This window comes from Cynocephalus volans, chromosome 9, assembly GCF_027409185.1.
Source record: "Cynocephalus volans isolate mCynVol1 chromosome 9, mCynVol1.pri, whole genome shotgun sequence".
Taxonomy (NCBI): domain Eukaryota; kingdom Metazoa; phylum Chordata; class Mammalia; order Dermoptera; family Cynocephalidae; genus Cynocephalus; species Cynocephalus volans.
In genome coordinates, this window is record NC_084468.1 from 107767625 (window position 1) to 107785274 (window position 17650).

At 35.8% G+C, this 17650-nt stretch overlaps 1 protein-coding gene across 2 annotated transcripts in view; it reads left to right on the forward strand.

Moving 5' to 3' along the window:
• The window catches only part of AFG2A (AFG2 AAA ATPase homolog A), a 362485-nt gene that overhangs the window by 46300 nt on the left and 298535 nt on the right, over positions 1-17650 (forward strand). The gene's annotated exons all lie outside the window — the stretch shown is intronic.

The window sequence follows — 17650 nt, forward strand, 5'->3', positions numbered from 1 at the left end:
CTCTTCTCCCCTGTTGTATCCAAGCAACTTCATGCAAAGGGCACAGCAGTGGCTTTTGCCAGCTCTTTCTCTTTGTGCTCACTAGGGCCAGCCTTGAAATGTTCAGGGCTCGAAACGATCAGAATGGTCCTTTCTCTCATCGTGGCTTCTCCTGTTTTCATGAACTCCATAGGTCTCTTCTCTTCCCCTGTGCTGTAGTGGCCCCAGTTTGACAGTCTTTGCTTTTTAATAGTTGTAAATTGGTTCATTGTGGGAGAGGGTGACACTGGGTACCCTCAAAATGATTATTTGGAATTCTTTGTGGTGCTATTTGTAGATTTTCAGTTCTTCAGAGTTGATTACTGGTGCTTTATTTTGTTCCTTTGATTGTGTCTTTTTTTCCTTATTATTTTTGATCTTTGTGGCCTTGCATTATTGGTTGTGCATTTTAAGAAGTGGACAATTCTTCTAGTCTTTACAGATTCACATCTGCAGGAAAGCTCTTCATCAGTCAGCCCATCTGGAGGTTCTAGGCAAGCTGTCTGGTAGATTCTACAGGAGGGTGTGCTGCTGGAGTCCTTGGGTGGCTTGGCCTGGTGCCTTGGTCAGCAGGTAGGTGGGCCTGGTATCTGGGTCTGTGAGTGCTGGCCTGCAACATGGGTCCATGGGGGAGGGTGGCAGCCTTAGCCCTGGGGTGGGCCTGGATCTTGGAGCCCATGGCTGTAGAGGTAGTTCTGGAGCCTGGGTTTGCAGGGGCTGGCCTGGAACTGAGAGCCTGGTTTGGAACTTGGAGCTATGGAGATGACCTGGCACTAGGATGCACCTGGAGGTTAGGACCATAGCGATGGGCTTGAGCCTGAGGTTGGCCTGGGGCTATGATGGCTGGTTTGGTGTCTGGGGCCGTGGTGGTGCTGGGCTAGGCATAGAGGCTAAGTCTGTGGGCATCCAACCTGGGACTGTGGGGGCCAGCCTTGGGCTGGATTGAGCTTGATGCTGGAATCTGTGGTGAAGTTGTATGCTTACTTCACTATACTTTTCCCACACAGAGAGTAACTCTCTGCACTATGCCCCTGGACTTGGGGGTGGGGTGAAGCATATAGCATGAAACTTTCCTTTCCACTCTCATCAATGCATGTTTTTTTTATTTTTGGTCTCTGCCAAGGTGCTTTAATCTCTCACCTGGATTCCTTTGCTCTTGTGAAGGTACTTTTGTGGTCCGACAGTTGTTCAAATTGATGTTTTCGTAAGAGGCCAGTAGTGGAAAGTCCTATTCTACCATCTTGCTGACTTCACTGCCCCCTTAGTCACACTGTTGCAAAAGCTCTAACATTACTGTTATTTGAAAACTTAGAGCTTTGTTAGATAGTCAGGCGTACTTTGTACCCTTTGCCTCATTGTCTATAGCTATTTCAATATCTGTAGTTCTTTTTGTCATTAACTAATGAGTATAAATTGTTGTCAACTAAAAAAAAAAAACAAAGAAAACTAAAGAGATACTGATTCAGGGATTGAATCAATGGAGTAGACTATGTGGAAATGGTATGTGCGGAGAAATTAGTGGATTTGTTTTCCATTTTAGATGTGATTGTGCTCCTTGATAACTATATTTTGTGGTCAGGTGAGTTTGGGAAATGCTGGTTTAAATAAAATCGTGTTTCTTTGCTGCTGGACTTCTCAGAGTTTTCTGATGTGGTAATATGCGTTATGAAGTGACAAAATGAGCTGTTATGGAAACTTATTTGGCTACGGACCATGGGGAGCAGAGATTTTTTTGCATTTTGCAGTGTGATAGATTGCCAAAAAATGGCCACAATTTTTTACTATCACTATGTGTTTGCTCTTTCGCATGTGACTTGGTACTTCTACCATAAAGGAGATGGAGTTAATTTCTACAGCATTTGGATCTACCTTTGGCCATATAACTTTCTTTGGCCATTGTGATATTAGCAGTCATGATGTAAGCAGGCTTTAAAGTGCTTTGGGCTTGCTTTCCACTTGCTGCTCTTTGAAATCCTGCAATAGCTATATTAAGAAAATTTTACCTGTTTCCTGGAGAATGAGAGAACATGTGGAGGAGAGATGAGTTCTGTATCTGAGATCCCCTCAGTCTAATCATGCTGCCAATTACCAGACATGTGACACCAAGCTAAACTATTTCACCCCATTTGAAGGTTGCCACCCCATTTGAAGGTTGCCAATACCACCCATTTAAACCTTAGAATTGTCAGAAATAATAAATGCCTGTTGCTTTGAGCCACTTAGTTTTGGGATAAGTAGTTTGAAAAGCTAAGTGATGCATGTAGTTGTTAACTTATTATACAACACAATTGTTGTGTAAATTTAGGCTGCAAAGCAGTGCCTTTGAGATAGGAACATCTAAGGACTTGCTGCTGGTTTAGGCTGCTTAATGTGGTTTTGAATTCTTTTTGAAACATTTTCAAATTCACTATTGAATTTACAACTTAATTTTAGGTTCTCCAATAGCTCTGTGGTAGAATATGCTCATTTAATGTAAATGATTTGCCAAATGGAATTATGGAATGAGGAATGATTAATGTTGGGTTAGAAGGAACCTTTCATTTCTCTGGAATTTATGGTCTATAGTTTGGGCACGTTGGTATGAATACATTTATTTGCAATATTTATCTGTTTTTTATTGGCTGCTGTTGTGTAATATAATAGGTCTGGTAGATACCTAATCATCAAATGCCACACATCAAAATTTCAAGTGATAGTAATAAGCCAGCTACTCAGATAAAAAACACTTTATAATTTAAAACTTTTAGGAACTAAAGGAACATACAGTAAGGATTTAAAGTTACAGCCAGTGGAGAATGTGTTTAAATAGTCTGTCCACTCCTGGAATTGCTAAACTGATTTATTCAGCATTGAAACTGGTACTGCAACTGTATTTTTAATTGCTCTAATGAAAGATTTTTTCCTTTATTTTCTTTTGATAAATTACTTACCATCCATGGATTTGTGCCATTTTCCATTTGGCATGTTATTATTTGGCCTAAGGCCATGGTGTACTGTGATATTATTCATGAGCTCTGGAGTGATTAAGAGTGGTGAAAGTACTTTCTTGCACTGCTTTTTAAATTTGCTTTAGATTGTAAAAATTTTCCTGAGAAATCAACATTTGTATAATTGGACCCCTAAATTTCAGTTTTCTGATTTCTGGCTATTGTATCTACAAAACTATTTCAAAATTATTTTTGCAGGAGATTTAATACTTATTTTTGCTATCAAAAGCCTGTTTCAAGTGGCTAGTTAATTGTGAGCATTTTTAAAATAGTAAATTGGGCATTTACAGCATCTTTTGAGAAAAGACTTTAGTGTGTAAAATTAAAACTTCATACTTACCTAGTTATATTAAGGTTTGAAAGAATAGTCCTAAGATGGAAATATTGCCAATTATAATATAATGTAATGCATTATTAATTGTAGGAGACCACAGTTGTTAGCCACTTACTTAAATGTGATATTTCCTCTTTTTGGAGCTTCTGAATTGGTGATTACAGTGCCATTAAAGTGAAACACATTTTTTTACTGCAAGAATCCTTAGAATTTTTGCATATTCTAATGTTCATTGTGAAATTCCAATTTTCTCACCCAGAGATAACAGCTGTTGACAGTTTGTTATAGTTCCTATGAGAATTTTTTCTGTACATATAGATATGTTAATATAGATCATCTTAGGATATATAGTTTTATATTCTGCTTTTTTCACTTAAAATTATACAGTAAATATTTTACTTTAAAATTTGTTGGCAGACTTCTTTTTAAATGACTTTTTAAATAACTGCATAGTATGGATAAACTGTAATTGCTTTATTCTTCTTCCATTCTCAAATATTTAGGCTTTTTAAAAAAGTTTAATACTGTTGTTATAAAGATGTTCATGCAAATCTTTGTATTTATGATTCCTACAACTGGCATTACCAGACTAAAATATGTGATTTTTAAAACTTGTGACAAGTATCATTAACTCCTTGTTTGTTTTTCCAGAAAGGTCATTTTAATTTAGGATCATGTGATACAAATTTAAAATTACAGAAAGCTTAAGCAGAAACTCATTTTATTTTTACTTTAATCCTTTTCTCTGTTTACATTCCACTAGAAGATATTTTCGTGGCTGAAAAGATCTTTATTATGAGGAATGATAATGAATAATCTTTAGATAATATAGATTTTAAAAAGAGAATGAAAAATAATGATCAATTATATATCTTTTCCTTCATATAAAAATGTTAAATTTTTAGATAAAAAATTTAGTTGGGCCATTGCTTTTAATGGATTTTACATTTCATGACAGCAGAGGTTCTCACTTTTTATTTTTATCCTTAGTACTTGGCATATAACTAGTACATATGAGATGCCCAATCAATATTTGTTGAATAAATGAGTAGCTAATTTTCATGAGTAACTAATTTAATGAATTTCATTCATTAAATAGTGAATTTCAGATATATATGAAAATGATTATCTCATCCTTCTTCTGTACCAAAGCACATAAAAATCTGTTATTATACTTATGTAGCATCCTTCAGATTTTTCATAGTTTATAAAGCAACTGATTCTTTAGTCAATTTTAATCCTTGGTCAATGAATTTAACAGTCTTAGAATTAAAATGCCTGTAGTGCTAAGCTGTCTACTCTTTTTTTTTTTTTTTTTTTTTTTTTGTTTGTCGTTTTTGTGACCGGCCGCCCAGTGAGCGCACGGGCCATCCCCATATAGGTTCCGAACCCGCAGCGGGAGCGTCGCTGCGCTCCCAGCGCCACCCTCTCCCAAGTGCGCCACGGGGTCGGCCCTAAGCTGTCTACTCGGAAGGATATAGAGAATTCCTTCGTGTTTTCTGAAGAAACATGTTGCTGTTTTGATCTACTATTAAGTTTCTCATTTTATTAGTATAAAAAAAAGTAGTGCTTTTAATACTTGTGTTAATGTACTATCTTTGCAATAAGTCACTTCATAAGTGCCGTAACAATTATCAGTGATAAGTGGCATTCTTAACTAAATATATACAAACTAATTACCATCAAGTTTAATTCATTTATGCATCTCAATCTCACCCCCCAACTCCCTATCTGCCCCCCTGTCTCCAGGCTTTCCTTATCTCATTTTATGTAATGCTTTAGGTTGTCATTATCTGGAAACAATTCATCTTTATACTTTTGATTTTGCCTTTGGATTTAAGTTTTCAGAATTTGGACATTTGGTTTGTAATAAACTAAAAGCCACTTAAAAGGTTGGGTTCTACTTTCATGTGAACCCAGTTTTGTAAAGTGAACTGCGGCCAGGAGCCTCAGGACTAACTGTATCCCTAAACCCTCTAGTAAGCTGGGATCCAGGTTAAACTTAAAGGTAGTTGGCCCTCAGATTGAGTGTATACCAAATGTCATTAGTTAAATAAACATTCCTCATTTATCCCCATTTTAAAAAGTAGCAAACTTCTTAATTATATGAATAATGAAAAGGCTGTTTTGCTAATTGCATATTCAACCTTTACTGCTGTATTGTCATTTGGCACCATTTCAAATGAGCCTAGAATATCAGAATGTGACAGTCAGTTGAATTTCATAGGATGAGCTCATTAGCAGTACATTTATGGTGCAGAGATTTGAATGAGATAGTTTAATTGACCATAATTATATTTCATTCTTCATATACTCTAGGATAATTAGAAGGAATTCATTTGAGTACATATTCTCTGAATAAAGTACTGCATTCTATATTTTCTTTATTTTTCACAGACTCAAAGGATTGACCATTTCTGTGATGCTTTACTAAATAAAAGGTTGCTTTTTTTGGAATAGATAGTACAACCTGTGGAAATTCTATTAATTCCATATTGGTTCTTGGCAGGGCTTTTGATTTGGTTTCTTTTGATTTTGCTTCTTGTTGTCTAGACAGAAAAGTATCTTCTGTCACTCCCAAGGTCCCAGTCATCTTTGCCAACTTGTACATTTTTATAGTTTTAAGTGATACCAATTGAATAGGAAAGCACATTTGGGAAAGTAGATTACTTTTAACCAGGAAATACTCAGTGCCAAAATCAAGATTGAAGTTTTAACCTTACTAAATATTTTAGAAGTTTAACTCTTTTATTTCACTTTCTTTTTATACCATACTTTTCTCAGGCTTCTATGAGAGGAGAAATGAGAGAGACAGCAAAGGTTAGTGGAAGGATCACCAATTTGCATTTTCAGTTGTGATCCTAATTAACTTTGGTAAAATTAAACAGCCTTCTTGGGGAGGGAGAGGGGGGTTAGGGAGAAATTGGGTAATGGACGCCAAGAATAATTATGATTTGTAATGATGAACATGCTAACAATACTGATTTGATCATCACGTATTGGACACAAATAGTGAGTCAACTCTGTACCCCGTAAACATGTATAACCAATTGTTTCAATTAAAAAATAAATTAAAAAAATAAAAATTAAAACAAAAACAAAAGAAACAGCTTTCTCAGATTCTAAATGAAAAACTTATTTTGCATTTTCTGATGGTTATCTCTTTTTGTATCATAAATAATGTTGAGGTTTGTAATAGAAGCATATGCTACACTTGTACAAGGATACTTCAAAAAATTTGTGGAAAAATAGGATTAAAAGATAATACCAATCTTTTCATGAATTTTTGAAATATTCATGTATACAGTTGATCAGTATTCTATAAATACTTGATGAGTATTTACTGAAAACAAATATTTTCATTTACATTAAAGGAGAATTCACATAAGGACCGGTACCCATTGGTAGGGTTAATGTGGTTCTTTTGTGGTACCCATTGGTAGGGTTAATGTGGTTCTTTTGTGGCATGACACTTTATTACTTTACCTTATAAAGATAGGAAGTAGTTGCACACTTATCTAATTTCGCCCTTTAGAGTTCGTTGGTCCCATTAATATGTAGTGTGATATTTTCAAAAGGTATTACTGATGCGGCTTAAAATTCTTCAGCCTAACTACATGTTGATCATCTCTAGGATGAGGTCTAAACTCCTATAGTTTGGCACTGATAATGTGGCTCCTGCTTCCTTCACTTTCATTTCTCATGCTCTAGTCTTATTGAACCTTTCTGTATTTTTGCACATGGCTACTATCCCATCTGCTGGAAAAATTATTTTTTGACCTCTCAGTTACCAAAGACCCTGTAATGACTACACCACATGCTCCTGATACTTTTGCACACAAAGTACACGTGTCTAGGAATCTTCAAAAAGCTCATGGAAAATGCATATTATAGAAGAACTACGCATGGATTGCGAAGTTTTTTGCACCAAATTCGCACTAACTTGGTACAACATGTCTGAACAGGATCTAGTTTGAGGTAATAAGAAAGAAAAGACATCAGTTTAAAAAGAGCCCTATTAGAGTAACTTGAATTCTAAAATTGAAGCAAAACCAAACGTCAAATTTACAGTGAAGCTTGGGTGGGAGAATGGTGAAATCATTGATCATTTATGAAAAGTTTATGGGTACAGTGCCCCCTTACAAATCAGCAGTTTACAAGTGGATAACTTGTTTTAAAAAGTGAGAAGACAGGTTAGCTCATTTGGTTAGAGTGCAGTCTTATAACACCAAGGTTGTGGGTTCAGATCACTGTTCTGGCTAGCTGTGGGGGGGAGGAAAAGAAAAAGAAGTGACAAGACAATATTGAAGATGAAGCCTGCGGTGGCAGACCATCCACATCAATTGGTGGCGAAAAAATTAATTTTACTTGTGCTGTAATTGAAGAGGACCAGCCATTAACAACAGAAACAATAGTCAATCCTATAGACATCTCAATTGGTTCAGCTTACACAATTCTGACTGAAAAGTTACAGTTGAGCAAACTTTCTGATAGATGGTTGCCAAACCTGTTGCACCCAGATCAACTGCAGAGAAGAGCTGTTAATTTCAATGGAAATTTTTAACAATTGGAATCAAAGAATTGCTTCAGGATCTTGAAGAATTGTTACAGGAGTAGAAATATGGACTTACCAGTACCATCTTGAAGACAAAGCACAATCAAAGCTGTGACTCCCAAGAGGTGGAAGTGGCCTAGTCAAAGTCAGAGCAGACCACTCAAGAGCAAAGGTAATGGCAACAGTTTTTTGGGATGCTCAAGGCATTATTGCTTTTTGATTTTTCTGGAGATCCAAAGAACAATAACATCTGCTTTATAAGAGTGTTTTGAGAAAGTTAGCCAAAACTTTAGCAGAAAAATGCCCAGGAAGGTTTCACTAGATAGTCCTTCTTCACCACGACAATGCTCCTTCTCATTCCTGTCATCAGATGAAGGCAATTTTGTGACAATTTCGATGGTAGATCATTAGGCATCCACTTTACAGTCCTGATTTGGCTCCTTCTGACTTCTTTTAGTTTCCTAATCTTAAAAAATCTTTCAGGGGCACAATTTTTTTTTCCAGTTAATAATGTAAAATAGATTACACTGACTACATTAAATTAAATCAAGATTACATTGATTACATTAAATTTCGAGGAACCTTGTTCATCTTTGTATCCCCAGTGTTTAACAAATACTAAGTAAATGTTTGTTGAATGGCTGAATGAATATTTTGTGAAGGATTTTGGTTCATAGTGGTTCTTATTTTTCATCGTTTTTTTGCCTTTTCATATGAATTGGTCAGGGTTCTTTAGAGAGACAGAACCAATAGGTAGGTAGGTAGGTAGGTAGGTAGGTAGATAGATAGATAGATAGATAGATGAATGCGAGGAGATTTATTAGGGGAATTGGCTCATGTGATTATGGAGTCTAAGAAGTTCCACAGTAGGTTGTCTGCAAGTTGGAGATCCAGGAAAGCTGGTGGTAGGGCTCAGTCCAAATCCAAAAGCCTCAGAACCAGGGAAGCCAATGGTTTAACTCTCAGTCTGATACTGAAGGCCTGAGAACGCAAAGGCTTGCTGGTGCAAGTCCTAAAGTCCAAAAGCAGGAGAACCTGGAGTTCTGATGTCCAAGGGCAGGCAAGAAAGCATGTCCTACCTCTAGGAGAGAGAGCAAATTCACCTTTTCTCTGCCTTTTTGTTCTATACTGGCCCCAGCTGATTAGATGGTGCGTTTCCACATTGAGAACGGGATCTTCTACACTCAATTTGTTGACTCAGAAGCCGGTCTCCTCTGGAAACACTCTCAAAGACATACTCAGACGTAATGCTTTCCCAGCTATCTAGGTATCCCTTAACCCAGTCAGGTTGACACCTAAAATTAACCATCACACCATATAAATAATTTTTTTTGGTAACAACTTTATTGAGATATAATTCACATACCAAACAATTCACTCATTTAAAGGTTATGATTCAGTGGTCTTTAGTATATTCATAGAGTTCAGTAACCATCACTACATCACTTTTAGAACATTTTCATCATCCTAAAAAGAAACTCTGTACCCTTTCCCCATCACCTCCCAGCCTGATCATCCCCTCAGCCTTAAGGGAACCGCTTATTTATTTTATGTATGTATTAGTCCGTTTTGTGTTGCTGAGACTGGGAATTTATAAAGACCAGAGGTTTATTTGGCTTACGATTCTGGGACAGCTACATCTGGTATGGGCCCCAGGCTGCTTCTGCTCATGGCGGAAAATAGCAGGCAGCTGGCAGGTACAAGCAGATCACATGGTGAGAGGAAACAAGAGAGAGAGGGGAGGTGCCGGGGTCTTTTTTAAACAACTGGCTCTCGCGGTATCTAATAGAGCGAGAACTCACTCATTAATCCCCTCCACCCACAGGGAGAGCATTAATCCATTCATGAGGGATCTGCCCCCATGACTCAATCATTTTCCAACACTGCCACATTGGGGATAAAATTTCCACATGTTTTGATGAGGACCACACATCCAAACTCCATCAATGTATCCATAGATTTGCCTGTTCTGGACATTTCATATTAATGGAATAATAAAATATGTGGCCCTTTGTGACTGGCTTTTTTTTTCTTAGTGTAAGATTTTCAAGGTTCATCCATACTGTATAATGTATTAGTACTTCATTCCTTTTATTAACTAATAATATTTCATTGTATGGATATAGCACATTTGATTTATCCATTCATCAGTTGATGGGTAATTGGGTTGTTTCTACTTTTTGGCTATCATGAATAATGCTGCTATGAGCATTCATATACAAGTTTTTGTTTGAACATCTGTTTTCAATTCTTTTAGGTATAAGAGTGGAATTGCTGGGTAATATTACTCTATTTAACCTTTTGAGGAATGGCCAGTTTCATTCTGGCTCTTGGAAGCATGCACAAAGCTTTGGACAGTATTCTTCTATTCCTTTTAGGTGTTTTTCTCTGCCTCATGGGTTTTTTGTTTGTTTGTTTGTTTTTGTTTTTTTCATGTTTGCACTGATAAGTGAATATCTGATGGGGTCCCTCTGCAGATTTCAAGAGTTTTCTCCCTTTGTACTTCTTTTATCTACAATACTCTACCCTGAAAACTCTAGCCTCTTTGGCTTCCCCAACTTCTCACTTCATCTTTTCAACTCAGGGAAAACTGCAAGCTCCGCCTAGGTTTCCATTACTACAGCCTTTGAATTTCCTCTAGACAGTATGTTGGGCGCAGTTACAGGGCTCACCTCTTTGTTTTCCCTTCTGTCAAAAGTCATTGTCCTTCCTAGCCTGTTGTTGTTCATTGTTCTGAGAGTTGATACTTTATATATTTTTTAGTTTAAAAAATTTTTTTCTTTTTCAGACAGAAAGGTAAATATTATCTTTTTTTACTCCTTGATCAGAAGGTAAGGCCCTATTTGGCCATTTTTGGAAGTTTCGTATTTAATGATTTACATCTAAGAGGGTGGGGCATATTTAAATGTCCCATGTTAGGGGCCGACCCGTGGTGCACTCGGGAGAGTGCGGCGCTGGGAGCACAGCGGTGCTCCCGCCGCGGGTTCGGATCCTATATATGGATGGCCAGTGCGCTCACTGGCTGAGCGCGGTGCGGCCAGTCACAAAAAGACCAAAATAAATAAATAAATAAATAAATGTCCCATGTTAGAACTGCTATGTTGGAATTTCACGTACTTTTCTGAGAAATCCTTCACAGTTTTTAATATAGGCTTTAAAAAAGCTTATTAGGAAAGAACTTTCTTCTGGTTTTGTTCCAATAAAAAAATGAATGCTCTAAGGTGTAATGGGATATGATGCTAACGTGGGAAAAGAGGGGGTAGACTGATTAAACTTAATATGAAAATTAGTAGATGTCTGAGAACTTCACCATAGTCTCAGAATAAATTTAAGGATAAGTTTAAAGGCTTGGGATAAAGTTTTCCCTAATGTCCATGGTTGACTGTAGGTGGAAAGTGGGTGGAAGTGTGAGTTCTGGAGAACTCTTGTTTGTAATTTCATCTATCTATTTATCTTTGTTGCGGATCCCCAAGACCACCCTCAGGATGATTCACTAGAAGGACTCACTGGATTCAGAAGTTGTTATGATTATGGTTATGATTTGTTACAGTGAAAGCATACAGATTAAAGTCAGCAAAGATAACAGGTACATGGGGTGAAGTCTAGGAGAAACCAGGCACAAGCTTCTAGGTGTCATCTGCCGGTGGAGTTACATAGGAACACATTTAATTTTCCCAGCAACAATATGTGGCAACATATGTGAAGTGTTATTAACCAGGGAAGTTCACTTGAATCTTAGTGTCTAGAATTTTACTGGAGGTCAGGCACATAGGTATATATATATGTATGTATATATATATGCTACAGCACTTGCATGACTGACCTCAGCTACTCACATTTCAGCACTCTTCAGAGCAAAAAGAAGCTTTCCCCATAAGTCACATTATCACTATAAATGTATCTAGTCAAACTGGTATGGAGTAGCCCAAGGCCTCATTATGCCAAACACTCTGATCAGGCACAGTCTCCCATTGTCCCAGAAGTTATCTTCTAGAAGATTGTCAAGGGTTAGTTCTGAAGACAGGCCTTTCTTTGAAATGTGCAGGGTTTGAGGAACCCAGGCCTTCTGAGTAAAGTCTTTCTTGAACACTGCCTATCTACTTACTAAACTCCATACTTTGCTTGGATTTCATTAATTTTTCTCTGATGTCCTTTGTCTGTAGCAGGATCCCATCTAGGCTTTCATATTACATTTAGTCATCTTGTGTAAATGTAAATGTAAATGTAAATGTCTCCTTAGATTTCTCTGGGCTGTGACAGTTTCTGATTCTTTTCTTGTTTTTGGTGGCCTTATAATTGTAAGGTATATGGTCAGATCTTTTGTAGAATGCCCCTCAATTTGAATTTAGTTGATATTTTTCTTATAGTTAGACTGAGATTATAGGTTTGGGGGATGAAAGCCACACAGGTGAAGTGCCATTCTCATCACAGACTAACAAAGGTATAATATTAGTTTTGAACTTTAATATCTAATTTAAAAAGCCCCCAGCCCCTCAGGAGTACTTAAGCCAGATTTTATGTTGATGTGCTGTTTACATGCAGAATTTGTTCTCAGTGGCTTTTATTATCCCCATTTAACTAATACGCAGCCTTCTTTTCAGTGGTGTCATGATCTCCCTGTACACCTTTATATTTTTCTGGAGACAGCAGGAAAAGGAAGCAATGGAGAACAGTTATTTGTCAAGTCAAAGATTAGGGAAGCTAAAATGGGTCTGTTTAACCAGATTAGAATCTGGAATAAAACTCAAGTCTATTCCTTCAGTATGACTGTGCCATTATTCTCATGTCCTAACACAAGGTGAATTAAAAGTCAGTATTAGGGGCTCCAAATGGTATGTAACCTCATTCAGTCTCTTTCTGCCTACCTCCTACTCATTCTACCTAATTCCTACTCATCCTTCATGGCCTTGCTTAAATTTCCAGTCTTCTAGGAAGTTCTACTTGACTTCTCGGACTCTCAAGTCCTGTTTTATGCTCTTGTAACATCCTGTACAGTTTTTTATCTAGTCCTTAAATATTTGTTATTTAATCTGTTTAGTGTCCATCTCTTCTTTCAGACTATAAAACTCCATGGTGTAGAGACCATGTCAGTTTTGTTCAATTGTTGAATTCTTAGAGACTGGCCAAGTATTCAAAGCATAATAGTTATGAAGTAAAATGAATATGTCTGAGTGAATGAATGGGTAAATAAATAATTGAGTAAATGAATAGATATTTGATATTAAAACTCTGCCAACTATACCTAAAAGAGTCTGACTCTTTCATTGACCAGAAGTATGCACTTGTAATACATGGGCCCATAATTATCAGAAGTTATAAAAGATGATAGAGTTAGACTTTTATCCCAGGATAGTCAATTTTTGCTCAGTGTTCTAACCACTTAGACTTGCTCACTTCTCTTGAGATTTGCTTGACCAATGTCACTGAACTCAATCTATGCCTAAGATATAGGTCTAATTTCTCTAGGCAGCTTCTTCCTCCAGATTTTCTGGTGATGTATTTCTGGCCTAGTTCCATAGTTGGTTCTGTCCCTCTAAACTCATACACCAAGTTATTATATGTAGTATATATAGCACTGAGGGACAGCTTTGGTCATAAAGTAAAATCTTTTGTCCTTTTTCTAAATATTTCCCATTAAGACTGTGTTGTAAAGATTGTTTTCTAATATCTCCTTTACTCTTTATTGGGGCTTTCTCCTCATACCTTTTGTCTTCAAGACAAAACATCGGTAGCAGTTCTCTTTCCCCAACATCTTTGCTCTCTGGCCAGCATTGTTTATTGTTCTCCATGTGGGAACTAACTTTCTGGTCTATTTCTCAGGATGCAGAATCTGAGCTGCTTTTGAAGTTTGCTTGTATGACTTTGCTCAGCTTTCTGACCAAGAGGGACCTTTTCTTTTTGTCTCCTATTTAACAAAAATTTGGAGCATCCTTTAGCCAGTCTTGGCAGGGGAAGGTTTTTTATCCCGTGTATGCAAAAATTTTTTGTTATCAACTAACCATCGAAGGAAATGAGAGGAAATAGTTTGAATATGACACAACTATTTGCACATATCTGGGCTAGAAAATGTAATGCAATACATATGTAAAGCCCTTGTATACTTTTACACGTTAGCAACATTTTTTACTTGTTTTGACCACATATCTTAACTCTAACACGTAACTCTCCAACTCTTTCCTGCTTTTCCCATCTCATCTCTTATCAGCCTGTCCCTTTGCCACTTTACCCCTTCTGTTGCTTTATTTTTAAGATAATACAAGATAAATATATGTCTGCCCATGAATTTATCCTTTTACCAGATATTGAGCATATGCAATGTACAAAGCACTGTGTTAGGGAGGTCCTGGTGATGCATACATATAAAGCAAAAGAGCCCTTTCACTTGATTATTGTTCAGTCATGTCACAAATTCCCAAAGAAAAATAATCAGGACAAAACTCATTTAAAAATTTTTACTGTTGAAAAATTGGGGGGTCCTTTTATATAATTTCTTTTAGTTTTGAGGCTTTTGGTTATATACTACTCCATATAGTTGACTTAAAATTTACTTTAAAATCTTGTGAACATATGATTAGCACCTGGGCTTGGGGCCAATCAGTAGATGTCCCTGTGCCTTCTGTCTGTTCTTGTATTTTTCATTTCTATATTATCTATATCCCTTTATCTTTAACCAGTTCTGTGATGCCATAAAGAATTGCAGGGGTTACTAAGGAGTTGTCTTAAATATTCAAAACATCTTCTGGTGATCATAGTGAATTCTTCAAGGAATTCAGTAAATGAGAAAAACTATTTTAATGAGTTATGAAGAATTTTGTAGGTGAAGCTTTATACCATTTTCATTATCTGAGTCTTTTTTTTTTTTTTTTTTTTATTGGTGCTCTTTTTCTTTTCCTAGTTTGAAATTTCCATTTTTTATGAGATTTTTTTCCTAAGCTTATTTGTCTGGCAAAAGTACATAGTTTTTTAAAAGCTCATTTTGAAAATGTGTTATTATATTTACAAGGTTTGACTATATATGTAGCCTCCTAGTCAGCTCATAGTAATCTTATTAATGTGTGATTGTAATGTAATGATATTTTAGAAATGGAACTCAGATTTTAATATAACCATTAAACTGATTTTGAAATTTATAGTTTGAAATTTAGTTAAAATAATTGCCTTTAATTTGATCATACTTTACATGTTTTTTCAGATATTTATATTTTTTAAATTGAATTATTCCCTTCTTCACCTTAATGTGTTCACTTATTAAGTAAGAGTTATAGGAGCATCTGACTCCATAGCTTTTATCATATGTTTCAGTAAGGTTCTCAATGTCATTTACCAAAAAACAACAAATCACCTATACTATAGGTGCATTTAGTGGCCAAGTTTTGGTGTATATATTTTCTCTTCTACTTTTTTTTAGCTCCCTGTGCTCTCTCCCTTGTGAAATTGTTAGATGTTTTCAACCTACGTTTGCTTTATGCAAAATGAAAGTAAAACAGAAAAGAGAAGGAAAACCCCTTCAAATTCTCCACCTTTCCCACTCAACCTGTGCCTGGCTTCTCCACATTTTTACTTGCCTCTACAATCTACCTTCGTTTCTTTAGTGTTTAGAGTTCTTTGGTAGTTGATTCTTGTATTTTGCCTGAATTTTTTCATTTTTATTAGGTGGAGTGCTTATGGCATCATAGTGGAACTGGAACTTTGACTTGTTTTTTAAAAAAACCTCAGTAGGGTAGACTGGGTCTTTATAGCAGGAGAAAATTTTTATTTTTGTCTTTTCGCTATATCAAGCTAATAGCTTTCACTTATTTTCACTTAGATCTAAGCATACATTTTAAACACTTACTGCTTCCTAATCTTGCTTTACCTCCATAAAGAAGTATCTGGAAATTTACTGAGGTTTTTTTCGGACCTTGGAGGTTGTGTTTTTTCAACTTACATTTTTCTGTATTATGTATTATATTTAGTAATTTAGTATGTTTATGATTTCTAAACAAATATGTGTATTTTAAACATTCTAATGGTTAAACAATTAGTGTATAGGCCAACAGAGAATTTGGAACAGGTGCCAACCTATTTGCTGCTACTCATTGGCTTCATGTCCTTATGTTGGGACTTGTTAGCATGAAATAACAAAGTGAAAAGTGCTGTTTGTCATAATATTTTCTGTAAAATACACTTCCAAAAGAATTTTTTCCTTGGCAGTGTAAAACTTGGCACTTAGCAAATAAGAAGATCTTTGCTCACAGATGTATAAAAACATAGTTCCCCTGGAGCTACTGAATTCCACTCTCTTATTAATTCTCCCAATGTCTGCAGCCCAGTTCATTAATTTTTATTTCACCCTCTTGGAACTTGTCCATAAAAGTGTTTTTTAAAAATCTGATTATTAGTTTCTTTGGTTTCTATGGATGTGCAGTTTGAGTTTTGTTTTGTTTTGTTTTGTGCGTTTAGGGACACTTGCCCAGGAAGTACTGTAAGATGTTTGTGGGGACATTTTTCTTGGGAAATTTATCTCTCTCACTCTGTCTGTGCTTATTTGACAGCTGTTCCTTCACTTCTAACTTTATTATTAATTTGAAAAGTTATAAAACCATATGTGACCATCTGTTCACTGTTTTCATTAGGGGAAAATAAGAAAGAAAGGACCCAGCTATTATCAGGAATGATTTAGGTGAGATTGTAGGCATAATTTTCTGGCAGTTATGCTATATAGTAACCTATTAAGAGGAGAATTCTAGAATTAAAAATAATTTTAAAAACATAAAGTAGTATTTGTTGAAGGATGAGAAGTGTTGAAACATAAAATACTGTCTGAAGGTAGGCTAGTGAACCAGCTAGTTTTTTAATTCCTCTTCTAGTGCTAGGATTTTATAATTTCATGGTGATGTTTATTCTTCTCTTACAGACTAACTTTTCCCATGACTTTCTATGCCTTAGGAGTCTTCTGTGTAATAGTAAGCTCTTTAAGCTGATTTATATATTTTTTGAATTATTATCTTAGCCATAGAAAGACTAAATCATTCATTTGGCTTTCAGGTGCTAGAATCAGAATGCAAAACTGGTTTGCCCTTAGTTTGAGAAGTGTACTGATGAGACCAACAACAATGAAAAGGAGAGAATAGAAAAGTGGTGATGATGATTAAATATTGCACAGGAAGTTGCAAATGTAATGACTGTTTTTTATCTTTTGTCATTAGTCCTTCAAAATATAACTGTAACCATCTCATACATTTAAATAAAATATAGTGTTTATTAAATGTTTACTGTGTGCCAGGCAAATTGTAACTAATTTAATATATACTTTTCTGTTTAATTCTCACAATGATCCTAAGACCTTAGATTTTATTTTCCTCATATTATATGTGAGGAAGAAGTTAGAGAAATGAAGTAAATTATCCAAAGTCAACCAGTAAGTAGTAGATGTGAGATTTAAACCCAAGACCATTTCTCACCAAGTTCTAAGTTTTAGAAGATATTTACTATATCGAAAAGTGTATTAAGTTAAAAAGAAGTGGAATATAGACTTGTGAATAGGTTATGATCTCATTTAAACCACACATGCAAACACACATGTGCATTTGAAATGCTAGAAAGTACTACACCAAAATATTAACAATGGTTGCTTTTAGGTGTTGGGAGTACAGATAATTCTTATATTCTCCTTCATAATTTCTTTTTGGCTGTACTTATATATTAGCTGTTCTCATAATTCTCAAATAAGGTAGGAATTGCTGCTGTTATTTTCATATCCTAACACCTTGACAT